The sequence below is a fragment of the Babylonia areolata genome, chromosome 27 (genome assembly GCF_041734735.1).
Source record: "Babylonia areolata isolate BAREFJ2019XMU chromosome 27, ASM4173473v1, whole genome shotgun sequence".
In the NCBI taxonomy this organism is placed as follows: Eukaryota; Metazoa; Mollusca; class Gastropoda; order Neogastropoda; family Buccinidae; genus Babylonia; species Babylonia areolata.
The window spans coordinates 29,162,225-29,175,987 of record NC_134902.1 but is presented as its reverse complement, the minus strand read 5'-3'; the positions used below and the strand labels follow the sequence as shown (position 1 = coordinate 29,175,987).

At 39.1% G+C, this 13,763-nt stretch overlaps 1 long non-coding RNA gene and 1 other non-coding gene across 2 annotated transcripts; one reads left to right on the top strand and one right to left on the bottom strand.

Annotated features, from left to right (window-relative positions):
• Positions 1–3,632: 3,632 nt before the first annotated feature.
• LOC143301519 (uncharacterized) lies at positions 3,633–12,468 on the bottom strand. Its single transcript, XR_013057803.1, has 4 exons — positions 12,054–12,468; positions 10,783–10,923; positions 10,016–10,158; positions 3,633–3,977 (listed from the first exon to the last, which is right to left on the bottom strand). It is a non-coding gene; the product is annotated as an uncharacterized LOC143301519 (long non-coding RNA).
• Positions 12,469–13,135: 667 nt separating this feature from the next.
• Positions 13,136–13,208, top strand: Trnar-acg (transfer RNA arginine (anticodon ACG)). Its single transcript has one exon. It is a non-coding gene; the product is annotated as a tRNA-Arg (tRNA).
• Positions 13,209–13,763: the final 555 nt, after the last annotated feature.

The following is a 13,763-nucleotide window of genomic DNA, read 5'->3' as shown; positions in this document are numbered from 1 at the left end:
TCTTTTTTTTCTTTTTTTTAAGAAGAAATCAGAGGATGCTTAAAAGTTCAACAAATCAGCAGGACAGTCTCAGTAGCGTTGTGGGGAAAAAAAAACATTACCAACCAAGGGCAAATCCCAATCGTTCAACTCAGCTCTACCATGCCTTGGCCATGAGTATTTACAGCTTGGTCTTTTGTGAAGGACAATGACTATCAATCTAGGAGGCAAGACACGCTGCCGGGTTCTTGATGCTGCAGCCTTTGGGGCTAGTCAGTCAGCCTTTGAGAACCATCCCAAACGCCGACTGTTCAAAAAAACCATTCTGGCCGAGACAGTGGGGAACTAACTTGGGTAAGACACACTCCTCCAATCCAGATAGTCGGGACAGCAGTTACCTCCTCTGCTGTCCTGATAGTCTTTGTTGGATACGACTGACGATCATACATTCGTGCGGGGTACACTCAGGTGCCTGCCCCCTCACCGTTCGCAAACCGTCCAACACATGCGGCAGGGTATGGTAGGGTATCTTCCGTCTGAATCACATGCCAACAGATATAATTATTGGCTTTCTGATTTTTGATACGTTCTGTTTTCAATGTAATCATTATTCTACCGACGCTGGGTATTCTCAGGAATTTTGCAAATGATGACGTGAAGTTTGATGTGGATTTGAAGTCAGTCATGGGAGGGGGGCGGGGGAGGGCAAGGGGGGGGGGGGGAGGTCTATCCCTTCCAACTATAGAGTCTCAGTAATACTAATAGGTATGATCAGTATAGGAGCTGTCGTGTTTTCTCTTTGGCGGGCGTCATGGAGCGCGGCCACACACACACACACACGGACACACACTGACACGTGACACACGGCCATACTGACCAGCCGTTGTCCGCCTGTCAGAAACGCGGCCGGATCGATGGACGGTGATGATGGTCATATATATAGTTTACCTTTTGCGAGCTCGTGTTCCCATAATCCTAACCGTACGTGTCATACCTCCCAAGCCGCGATTAATTAATATGCAGCTCCGGACAGTGTATGGTTTCAGCACCTGCCATACTGCATGCAGTCCGTCCATAAGCTTTCTCATTTCCCCTTGCTAACTGCTCAGTGGAGTCTGCTTGGTTATTAATTTTGTTTTAGTGCCTACGCGCTTGCATGTGCGTGAGTGGGTGTGGGTGGGCGCCGGGGTGCACACGTTCGTTTTTGGCCAGACCAGCGCGTTGGGTCTATGAGTAGGTCAACCATCTGCTCCCCCCACTCCCCCCCTTCTCCGGTTGTTTTTTTTTTTAATGGAGAGTGTGATGAAGCATACATGGATCAGTCAAGCTTTGTCACCTCTTTTGAAACTGAAACTGTGTGGAGGTACTTACCAGTATGAATGGACGTCTCTGCAAAGCTTTCTCTAGTGTCTTTAAACTTAAAACTCCGCAAACACAGATGCTTAAGTTTTAATTTCAACCTCCTGTATTCATCATCTGTATCCATGCCATGGCCGGCTCAGTCCATCGTATTGTCCATCGAAGTCTAGCGCAGGCAGTCCACAGTTTTCAGTTTCTCAATGAGTCGTCACTGCGTTCGGGCAAATCCATATACGCTACACCAGATCTGATAGGCAGATGCCCGGCTGTCCTGCAGCGTAACACCAATCAGGGAGGGGGATGGGAGGGTGGGGATTGGCAATAGAGGGATTCGAACCCACGCCTCGGCGAAGAGACTGGTGCCTTAAACCAGTGCCTTTGACCACTCGGCCTCCTCATCTCCTCTGAAAGACTAGCACCCAGACCACCACTCAAGGTCTAGCTGAGGTGAGGGGGGGTGGGGGGGGTGGGGAGAGCAAAAATCCAGGTCTAGGAATAGGACTGAAACCTACAGACACTTACTTTCTAGTCAGGTGCACCATGTGTTAACACCAGCGCACCACTCCACAGCTCTTCCTTGCATGACTGTCTTTCTACCTGCTGGCCATGGCACCTGTGCTGTGGCTGGGATGGAGGCCATGGGTTCCTCACCAAGTCTCTGTGCACACACACTCTCACACACACAGGCACACACACACACACACACATACCTATGCATGCACACACTCACACACACTGCATGTTTGGTGCATATCTGTTATGCATGTGTGGGTGTATGTGTGAATGTGTCTTCATGTTTTACATTTATTTGCTTATTTATCATCATTGTTGTCTATTTATTTATTTATTTATTATTATTATTTTATTATTATTATTATTATTATTATTACTACCTTTTTTATGTTATAATTATTATTTATTTATTTATTTATGTAAGCTTATCTATTATTTATTCACCTTTTTTTTTTCTTTCTTTTTCTCAAGGCCTGACTAAGCGCATTGGGTTACGCTGCTGGTCAGGCATCTGCTTGGCAGATGTGGTGTAGCGTATATGGATTTGTCTGAACGCAGTGACGCCTCCTTGAACTACTGAAACTGAAACACACAGCTTTTTCACTCTAAATTATAATGTAATATGATCTTACCCAAATGTTTTTTTTTTTCTTTTTACATAATAACTGATGTGTGTAGGCTGATCAGTGAAGGATGTGTCAGTTCTCCTTTGACATTTGCTGTGCTGATGGGGCGTGATGTGAGCCAAAAGAGAAATGGACGGTCTTTCTACCTGCTGGCCAGCCATGGCGTCTGTGCTGTGGCTGGGATGGAAACCAAGGGTTCCTCACCACGTCACTGTGGACCTTGTGCTGTGCAGCAGGGACTGTCAGGGAGACCAGCCACCTGCACTGTCAAAATGGCCAGGAGGAGGAATTCTTGTTTAATGTCCCGTCATACATATCGGTGATTGAAGACATTTTGTTAAAGTATTTATGAATACATCTGAGTATTATCGGTTAGAAGAGGTGGGAGATGTGGATGAATGGAGGGTTGGGGGAAACTGGGCAAATGAGGGTAAAAATGTGGGTGAAATTTGGAAGAAAACTAAAACAAACAAAAAAACCCTCTAAATACAGTTACAGGAAATTACTTAAAGGACTTCGTAAAAGAGAAGTCGTTAAACTGACAAGGGAAACAACTGATAATGAATGCAAAAAGTCAAAAACATCAACGTTCTCAGTCACTTGTGAAAACACACTTTCGTGTACAAAAAGCTTCATCAAGCTACAGTGAAAAATTATATGCTCAATTGTCAGGTTACTAAAGCATATGCACTTGACATTAGAACAATACTTGGTCCGTAATGAATTTGATAATAGTCTGAGAGCTAAACTCAGAATTGGTCTGCGAATCGGACCAAAGTCTGAGTGAGTCAACTGACAAGGTTTTAGACTTGAATTCAAGCACCTATAAAAGTCTCTTTCTAGTATATTGCTTATTTCCTTGTATGACAATGGGCAATATACTTTTATACTGTCTATATGATTTTTTGCTCCCCTTTTTGCTGCCCTGTCTGCTTGGTCATTATAACGGAATCCAGTGTGGGATGGTATCCAACAAAAATCAACAGCTGAACCTGCCCATTAGTTAACTCACTCAGTATGGCCAGTCCTCTCTTCTCCTCTACACAGACCCCTCGGATGTCCAGTGGGTGTCTGAATGACCCAACCTTTAGCTTCCGTCGTCAGAATTGTGGTATTCTTTGTCAACATTCACGTCTTCAGTTTAAGAGCCTTGCAATATTTTGATGATGCTAATTGGGGTGAAACGCTGTTAACGTCGTCTCTTTCGCCGTTCGTATGGAAAGAGTTAACACTGTCTTGGTATTGTTATTATTATCATTATTATTGTACCTTCCCCTCTCAACTGAATTTGAAGTGAACAAGTCCATTGTGTTGTTCTCATTCGGACTCAAATAGAATTGTGTGACTGAGAGCATCAAATAAAAAACATGTGGTGGTGGGGGAGTTTTTCACACAGATACCAGGCAGTGAAAGCAGCATTATGCTCTAAACTCAGTCTGTAATCTGTCACAAACCAGGCTGCTCTTCACTGCACAAACTCCCATCTTCTACAAACTTTTCCTGAAACAAAGATCATGAAATCTATGCCCACAACAAACTGATATAAAAAAATAAAAAAAGACTTGCCAAGTAGTGACAAACAGGCAGTAATGTGCATGTGAACAGTATTTCTTCTTTTTTTTGGTTGTTGTTGACTTTTTGAAATTCTTGGCATTCAATGATTTATATAGTTCATATAACAAAACAAAAACTAAATAAAAAACATATAAAGAGAGAGAGAGAGAGAGAGAGAGAGAGAGAGAGATTCAAGATGGTTTATTCATGTATAGGCCTAGGCCCCTTATGAAGGGGAATGTGAACATTATTTTACAAGCAATACATCACGACACTGTGAGCATCAATAAACACAGTCAAACAAAAATATACCAGCATTACAGTTCAATGTGTAGAACAATAAAAGAAAAAACAAACAAATGAGTACAAACAGCGTTTTCACGAAGTAGCCATTTCTCTCTAAATTTGCTTTGTATAAAATTAGTGAAAATTTGCGAACAACTTCTGGGGAAGTAGATGACATCAATAAGTTCAATTTAAACAACGTAGGTTTACTATAATATTTAGGCTGAATAAACTCCTCTCGAATGTTCCTTTAAGCTGGACAGCAAAGAACAAAGTGTATCTCATTTTCTTGTGATTCTTTACATAATGGACAGGTCAGATCACTGTCGTTACATGTTCTGTATCTGATGGACCGCTAATTCTGTAATACCTAATCTAAATCTTGTCGTCATATATTTTAAATGTCTATCCATATTCAACACTAAGTAAGGTTTCAGATCAGACACACTGCAAAAATTCTTATAGAAACTAAATCTTTCACAATTCTGAATATGATCCGACCACTTCTGCCATCTACAATCAATCAGACGTTGTCGAAACACACCGACAAACGCCTGGATGCTACCAACACCTTGGTTTAACCAAACAAATCCAAATCCATATTCAAACAAACAATGGCGAATCTTAGTTACCCAGTTCACTCTGCCTCTAGCATCTAAATCATATAGCATATCATAAGCTTTGAGGGGTATTCTGTTATGATCCATTTGAAGTAATCTAAACCAATAACGTATACACCTTACTGCAGAAACTAGATATAATGGGTATCGATTCGTTTCACCATATACTAAGTCATTTGGCGTTTGCCTATCTACTCCAAAAAATCTCTTTAATGCAAAAGTGTGAACTGATTCACAGTAAACAGCAGCTTTGTCTAGACCCCACAATTCAGAGCCGTATTGCACAACAGGTTGCACTTGTGTGTCAAATAATTTGATAAATAAATCAAAGGAAACATTATTGAGCATATGCAACTTTTTCATAATACAAATCAATGCATTTTTGGCTCTGCTTGCTAGATCTTTGCATGCCCCAACGAAAGTCAAGCGTGTGGAGAAAAATACGCCCAGATATTTGTAAACATTGACAACTGGCATCAAACTACCATCATACACCCACCTTTCTCTGCTGCTCAAATAGCCACCCTTACGAAATACTATGATATTACTTTTCAACATATTAACTTTTAATTGGAGTGAAACTGCTGCATGGTGAAGGTTGTTCAACTGTGTTTGTAAACCTATAACAGTTTCTGACATCAGAATAACATCATCAGCTAACAAAAGTATGAATAATTCAAAGGAATCAATCGGAAACAAAGCCCCATGTCTTCCATTATTAATTACTTGGATTGCTAATTCATTAATGAATAAAGAAAACAAAATCGGACTGCAGGCATCCCCCTGTCTAACTCCAGCTGTACAGTTAATGAATTCAGTCAGTTTAGCGCCGCAGCGAACTCTAGATCTTACTACATTATACATGCTTTTTACACATTTGTAAAGTTTACCTCTAATACCATTCCTAAGTAAAACTGGCCACAGAAGATTACGATTAACAGAATCAAATGCCTTTTCGAAATCAATGAAAGCAACATACAACTTACGATTAAACGAAAACTGTTTCTGTACTAATGCAAGCAACGTAAACATGTGGTCTACAGTAGTGTATCCTTTTTTAAAACCGGCTTGGTGGTCACCTGTGATGTCATTTTCATCCACCCATTCTTGCAATCTCTTATTGATAATCATTCCATATAATTTACCACTTATGTCGCTTAGGGAAATACCTCTATAGTTATTGGGATTATTTACATCACCTTTCTTATAAATGGGCAAAATTATTGATTCTATCCAGTTAATGGGGTAAATACCCTTTTCAAATAATTTATTGAATAATTTAAGAAAGAAAGGAACTACATAATCAGTGCAATTCTTAAACAGTTCACCAATGATTCCATCAGGGCCAGCTGCTTTACCATTTTAAAGTTTCCTTATTGCCAACAGTACCTCTTCTTTAGATATTGGTCTATTCATGTATTGATCTATGTCATCATCAAGTATATCATCATCATGTACAGCTTCATTGTCCACATTATCTACATTTGGTTGTAACAACTGCTGAAAATGTTTAAACCAAGTATCTATTTCAATGTTATGTCTAGGTTGTTTTCTTTTAAAAGAGAGTTTACTGATATTATTCCAAAATTCCTTTTGACAGTCTATAGAAGCTACAAGTTTATCTATTAAAGATCTATTAAATTCTTTCTTTTTTCTCTTTATCAAATGTTTATACTCTCTTCTCGCAATCAAATAAACATCCACGTCTTCTGTTTTTAATGTCCGTCGACTAATTCTTAACAAAGTCCTTACGTTTCTTTTACTCATGGTACACTCTTGATCAAACCAGTCATCACGTGCCTTCTTGTTATTGACACGCACACATTTTTTCATACATTCTGCACTTTCTTTTATACATTCATTAAACAATAACAATGCATCATTTACATCCACATCTACTAAATCTATTGCATTATCAATTTTAGTTCTCATTTCATCATTCCTTAGAGTATCACGAAACAAATCAGCATATTCCTCATTCCATATTATTTTTTCAATGACTATGTCTTGCTCTTGTTCAGTGACATCAAGATTCTTCCCTTTAGGAAAAACAACATGAAGTATAAGTGGTAAATGATCAGAATCAATGCGTTCAGACACAATTAATTCACTTGAATCAAATGGTGAGAAGTTCTTTTGAAAATATAAAATAATCATTGACACTGCTTCCAGCTTCAGAAATATATGTATAGCGACCTTCACGGTCGCCCTCACATACGCCATTCAAAATATTCAAACCTAAAGCAGTGCACATATTCAGCAGTAATTTTCCATAATTATTTAAGAAACAATCTTCAGAACGCCGAGATGTACTAACAGACCTACTAACATGCTGCATAATAAAATCATCTTTCACAGACAGATCTTGACAGATGTTTGAAGTCCTACTATTCAAATCACCATTTAATATAACATAAGCATCGTGTGCCAATAAACAGTCAGTCAAACAGTCTTCAAGTAAACAAATCCCATTATCAATATCAAAATAAGTATAAAAAGGAGAGCTTTCTGGGGGAATATACGAGCAAAAATACAAGATATCTTTATCAAGCCCAAATAACAACTTATCAATCAGAAATACACAAAAATTAGAATGAGTCACCTCAATATTTTTTTACAAAACGACAAAATTCATCCTTTATCAAACACACCACTCCACCTGATCGTCTCCCTTGTTTGGTGAACTTGACAGCTGATTTACAAAATAGAGTGAAGCCAGGAAACATATCAGATCGGCACTCTTCCATGAAAGTCTCAACCAGACAAATAAAATCAAACTTAAAGATAAACGACAAGAAATCAGGATCAATAAGTTTCGAACACAATCCGTTGACATTCCACAATAAGAAAGAAAAAGGTTTATTTACATCCTGTGTGTCATGTGTGTCAAACGAACACACCGTGCTTTCCTCTTGTCTGCACGTGCAATCAAACGTCAGATTCACCGAGCTGTTCTGGTTCACGGTGCAGAGCTCAGCGCTGCCACTGACACCAGTGACAGGGAAATGCACCGGTGTTACCGTTTCCAGCTTCCCTTTCTCTCTCACACCCAGGGAGGGACATTTTTCATCAACTGGCCGGCCGTTTCCCTATTTGCTTTCTTTCAGACCATGACGGTCGTCCAGAAAGAATTTCTTGCCATCGATGATTAAATGATCAAAGACCATTACCGCCCTTTTCCCTTCCTCCCTTGCCCTCTTCAGGTGGGGTGAGAGCTGACGCCTGATCTCCCTGACCCGCAAAGAGAAATCTTCTCCCACAAAAATACTGCTGCCTTTCAGTTTCTTTTTTGCTTTCAAAACTTCTACCTTATCCTTATAAAAGGAGCAGCATGCAATAATTGGGGAGTCAGGCTTTGCATTCAGTCTGTGAACGCGCTCGAACTCAACGTCATCGACCATGTCCAATTTATCAGTAAAAACATCCCTCAGTTTCCCTTCAGCTTGCTCATTTGTTTCATTTTGACCTCTTGAAATGCCATAAAAGATGAGATTATTTCGTTTAGACCTTCCTTCTAGATCGTCAGTTTTTCTTTCCAGTTGATCTACTCGGTCCAAAAGATCAGAGTTTTGCTTAGCTAGATCCATGTTTTCTTTTTTCAAAGTGTCCACCTCCTCCCTCAGATTCTTTAAGTCAGTGTACAGGGTGTCATACTGTTCTTTCAGCTCTTTCATACTGTCATTCATGCCATCAAACCTACTGTCCATGCCGTCAAACCTGCTGTTTATAGTCTGTAGCATACTCATCAGATCTGCGAGTGAAGGCTCCTGGGGAGAAGGGGGCGTCATCTGTCCTCTGTCCGGAGTTCCGCCAGTCCTGTCCGCTCCAGTCCCACGTCCCGCACTGCCCAGAGAGAGAGAGAGAGAGAGAGAGAAATGCAAAGAACATATATATGCATCTACACTATAGTGTTTGTGTATTAGGCACACAGAGATAAGAAAACACATCTACACTATAATGTTTGCGAGGTAAGAAAATACATCTACACTATAGTGTTTGTGTATTAGGCACACAGAGATAAGAAAATACATCTACACTATAGTGTTTGTGTATTAGGCACACAGAGATAAGAAAATACATCTACACTATAGTGTTTGTGTATTGGGCAAACAGAGATAAGAAAAGCAAAGTATTTCTGAACCTGACAAAAGAACAGGCTAAACTTATCAATATCTCTTGTTTCACAACCAAAAAAAAAAAAAGAGTAATTCTGATCTGGCACTGGGACTGAAGAAAACCTACATATCTGGATTATGATTCAAATGGGGTAATGGTCTGCATTATGGTTTCAATCCATCCTGGGTGGAATCCCATTCAGTCTGGTGGTGCAAGGGAAGTAACTTTCCAACAGCTGTCTTGCAAACTACACCCTAGGCAGGCATCAATAGGGAAAGATTGTTGATCCCCTCCTTACTCACTGACAACAACCGTCATTCTCCTTTGCCCCATACCCTCTCTCTCTCTCCAAATAGTGTATGATTATCTGACAACATCCGTAATGCCAGAGAAATGCAATATGATTATCTGATAACATCTGTAAGCCAGAGAAATGCTACAAGGTTATCTGAATACTTCCGCACGCCAGAGAAATGCTTAAGAGAATTTAGAGGTATGCTCACATTAGACAGAGTCAGCATTTATAGGATGCTGTGGACAATGCTGTTTCAGCTGCTGTTCTCCAGCAGATCATCTCCTTAAAGCTGGCTCTTCAAAACTTGCCAAGTAGTGACAAACAGGCAGTAATGTGCATGTGAACAGTATTTCTTCTTTTTTTGGTTGTTGTTGACTTTTTGAAATTCTTGGCATTCAATGATTTATATAGTTCATATAACAAAAACTAAATTTAAAAAAATATATAAAAAAGAGATCCCCTCCTTACTCACTGACAACTGCCATTCTTCTTTGCCCCATACCCTCTCTCTCTCCAAATACTGTATGATTATCTGACAACATCCGTAATGCCAGAGAAATGCAATATGATTATCTGATAACATCTGTAAGCCATAGAAATACTACAAGGTTATCTGAATACTTCCGCATGCCAGAGAAATGCTTAAGAGAATTTAGAGGTATGCTCACATTAGACAGAGTCAGCATTTATGGGATGCTGTGGACAATGCTGTTTTCAGCTGCTGTTCTCCAGCAGATCATCTCCTTAAAGCTGGCTCTTCAAGATGGGTCCTTTGTCCAAGATGATTCTTCACCTCTCCAGGGCTGAGAACCTGTACACAAACATCAGAGCAACCAAAAAAAAACAAACAAAAAAAAAAAACAAACAAACCCAGACATCTCTGAACACATGATTATCTTATTCTGCAGCTGCAACTTTCACATTCACTCATATGATTGTACAAGTGGGCTTTTACATGTATGATCATTTTTACCCGTCTGTGTAGGTACCCCACCTGACCGACCACACAGGGTTATATCAGGGCTGAAAGCACAGTCAATATTGTTCTCATAGAATATATGTAAAAGAAACCAAGAACAATCCTTTTTTTCCAAGACAAATAAGGCAAAAGTGCTGTCATATTCATGTCAGATAATAAACCTAGGACATGCCTGCATTGTTGTTTTTTTGTTTTTGTTTTGTTGTTGTTTTTGTGAATGACATTTTGTGTTCATTAAGCATGTAATCTATATGTGACTCTGAAATATTTTATGCATTCAAGCTGCGACACGGATGTTGTAAGATGACCAATGTAGTTTATACAATTACTAAAACAGCAGCAGCATGGATGTAATTATGTTTTTAAGCAAGGGCTGTTACACGCTACAATTTACACGTTCAACAAAATCTTCCTGGTAAACCCAAATAAAGTATTTTACCGAGATAGATCACATACCTGCTCCACACTGTTGCTCCAGCATTTCTCACTCTCGTCTCTCCATTGTACTGCCAGTATCAATGCTCCACTGGGCAGATCTGGTTTCCATAGTGTTGGGTGTTCTCAGTCTGTGTGGAGTTTGCAAAGCAACTGGCCGGCCTAAGAAAACATGCAGCAGAAGCACATTTATGGAGGAAGGTGGCAGAATGGTTAAGACGCTTTGTCAAACAATACATTGTCTGTGAGGGTCTGGGTTTGAATCCTGGTCTTGCCCTTTCTCCCAAGTCTGACTGGAAAATCAAACTGAGCACTGATATCTAGTCGTTCGGATGAGATGATAGACTGAGGTCCCCTGTGCAGTATACTTTTGCAATGGTGCACTTAAAAAGAACCCATGGCAACAAAAGGGTTGCCTCTGGCAAAATTCTGCAGAAGAAATCCATTCTGATAGGTAACAAAAATTAATATATATATGCAAAGCCTGACATTGGGTTATGCTGCTGTCATGTATCTGCATGGCAGATGTGGTGTAGCACATATGAATTTGTCTGAAAGCAGTGACGCCTCCTCAAGAAACTGAAAATCAACCGACAAACTTGGTAGAGAGAACAAAAACATGTTGTGATTAACAATAGTGAGGTGTGTAAAAAATTACTATACAATGTCATGTGCAGTACATGTTACACAATGTTAACTACCAATGTTTAAAATATTATTTTTAATTTTTGAGACAAGGATCATATTCAGTATATATATGATAACTCAATATACTTTTGCACATGTTCTTAATCAGCAACAAATACATCACATATACAAGATCTTTGAGAAATGATTTTTTTTTTTACCAGCAAAAAGAAATGGTGTGTATGAATAAGTCATTTAGCTTTGGAGGAAGGGGTAGCCCCCCTGATCCTACCCTCCTTTTCTTGATCTTTGTCTTCTTTACACTGAGACATTGATTATTCTTTGAATGTATGTGCAAAGGCGGGGAAGCTAATAATATCAGTTCCAACATCAAGTGAATGGTCTATATCAGTGTAGTAAAAACAGATGTGTGGAAATTTACTGGAACAGTGGAAGCAAAATTGGTTTTAAGTATCAATCAAATTGAAGCAAAACGTTTATCATTATTTTATTTCAAAATAGATTTACTGAATGCATTAACATTTCTCTGTGTTATATAATTGATTACATTTCAGTATTGAAAACTTTCAATGCATTTAAAGAAATGGCGAGTATTTAACAAGCAGAACATTTCAATTTGTGTACTTTTTTGCTGTACTACTTACATGTTATCATGATGCGTAGCAGAAATGACACTGTTTTCCCTGCCATGAGTTATCTCACACGTTTCATACAGGCTAATTGCAGCTTTCTTTCTTTTCCAGTCAGCTTTCTTTCTTTTCCAGCCTTATGATAAACAACATGGCAAATCAATTAAAAACTATCACTGTTACAGTAAAAGGCACGGTCAAGTTCCACACATAAAATGAAAAATGCGTCATTTCTGCTGCCGTTATCCACAGATGTGTTTCATGTGTGCAACAGTGTGTGTGCGCTGATGAAATGCAAAATCTTAGTGAGATCTTTTAGCGTACTGTATGGAGTAAAGGTTAATCAGCTTGTTACCAAAGCTAATGGCCTTCATGCTATTTTTTTTTTTAATATCCAACTGCTAATCACAAAAAATAATTAAATTGTAAATGAATTCATATCGCTTGTCGCTGAGGCGAGGCGTGTATGTGTGATGTCGAGTCCCTGAAATTTCAGCTTGTTTCTACTCCCTCTATCATTTTTAAAGATCGTGGGGGAAGTTACAACCACGACGACTAGCCAGGTGGTCAAGCCCAATGTTTGTTTGTTTGTTTGTTTTTGTTTAAATTTTTTTTAAATGAGAACTGTTTAAGCTGTCGTCTTTACAACCCCCATCCAATCCCCTCTCCTTTCTAATGAATTAATTTGCACATGCCATTTGTGACTGTAGTTAGTGATTGTTGTCCGCGTGCAATGAAACTCCTGTCCGATAAGGAAATTTAACAAACTAAACTGCATGCATTAGTAGGAAACAACTCGAAGAAACTTTTTCTCCAAATAAGAAACCGGCCTTTGCAGTTACAGCGTTCGCCTGCGTGCTCGATTAGTTTATGTTGTGAATTGTGATTGGTTGGTTTATTTAATCACGTATGCAAAGGCATTTTGGTTGATGTTAACCGCAAACAGTTCTTTAATATTTACCATCATCATAACAAACAGAAAATAACGTTTGAGTTATGAAATTCAGATTATTAAATGTAACGTCTTCATCCACACTGGTTCCACAGCACGACAATTTTTCTCTTTAAGTAAACATAATTCATACACGTAAGCAGATGGGCCTGTGGCGCAATGGATAACGCGTCTGACTACGGATCAGAAGATTCCAGGTTCGAATCCTGGCAGGCTCGAATTTTTTTTTCTCCCGATTTTAATCCTAAGAAAGGTTATTGTTATAATTGTTATTTCTGACCACATTTCATATCAATTACTTTTTAATGCGTTAGTGATCACTGATATGTATATCTATTTTTAGATCAGTGGTTAGTGACGGTCCAAGAAAACAAGTACAATGAACGAACAAGTATACTGAACAACAACGTGACGCGTCCGAAAACGGAGAATGGCGTGGTTGAATCGGTTATACACGTAAAACACTATTACATGTCGATACAAGTGAACGTGAGCCTGAGCCTGAGTAGCAGACCACGAGAAAAGAAGAAGACAACTGAACGGCAATTGAACGGCAACTTGACGAAGCACTCAAGACTTCATTAGAGGCTGTAAACGTTCAGTTGTTTACTCAGTTGACTCCATCAGCAACGGTTGACTCGGTCAGTTGTGACGTGACAAAACTGAAATTCAAAAGCACACACACAGAGACACACAGACATATATATAGTATAATATATATATATATATATATATATATATACATTATATAAATATGTATACATATATACAGG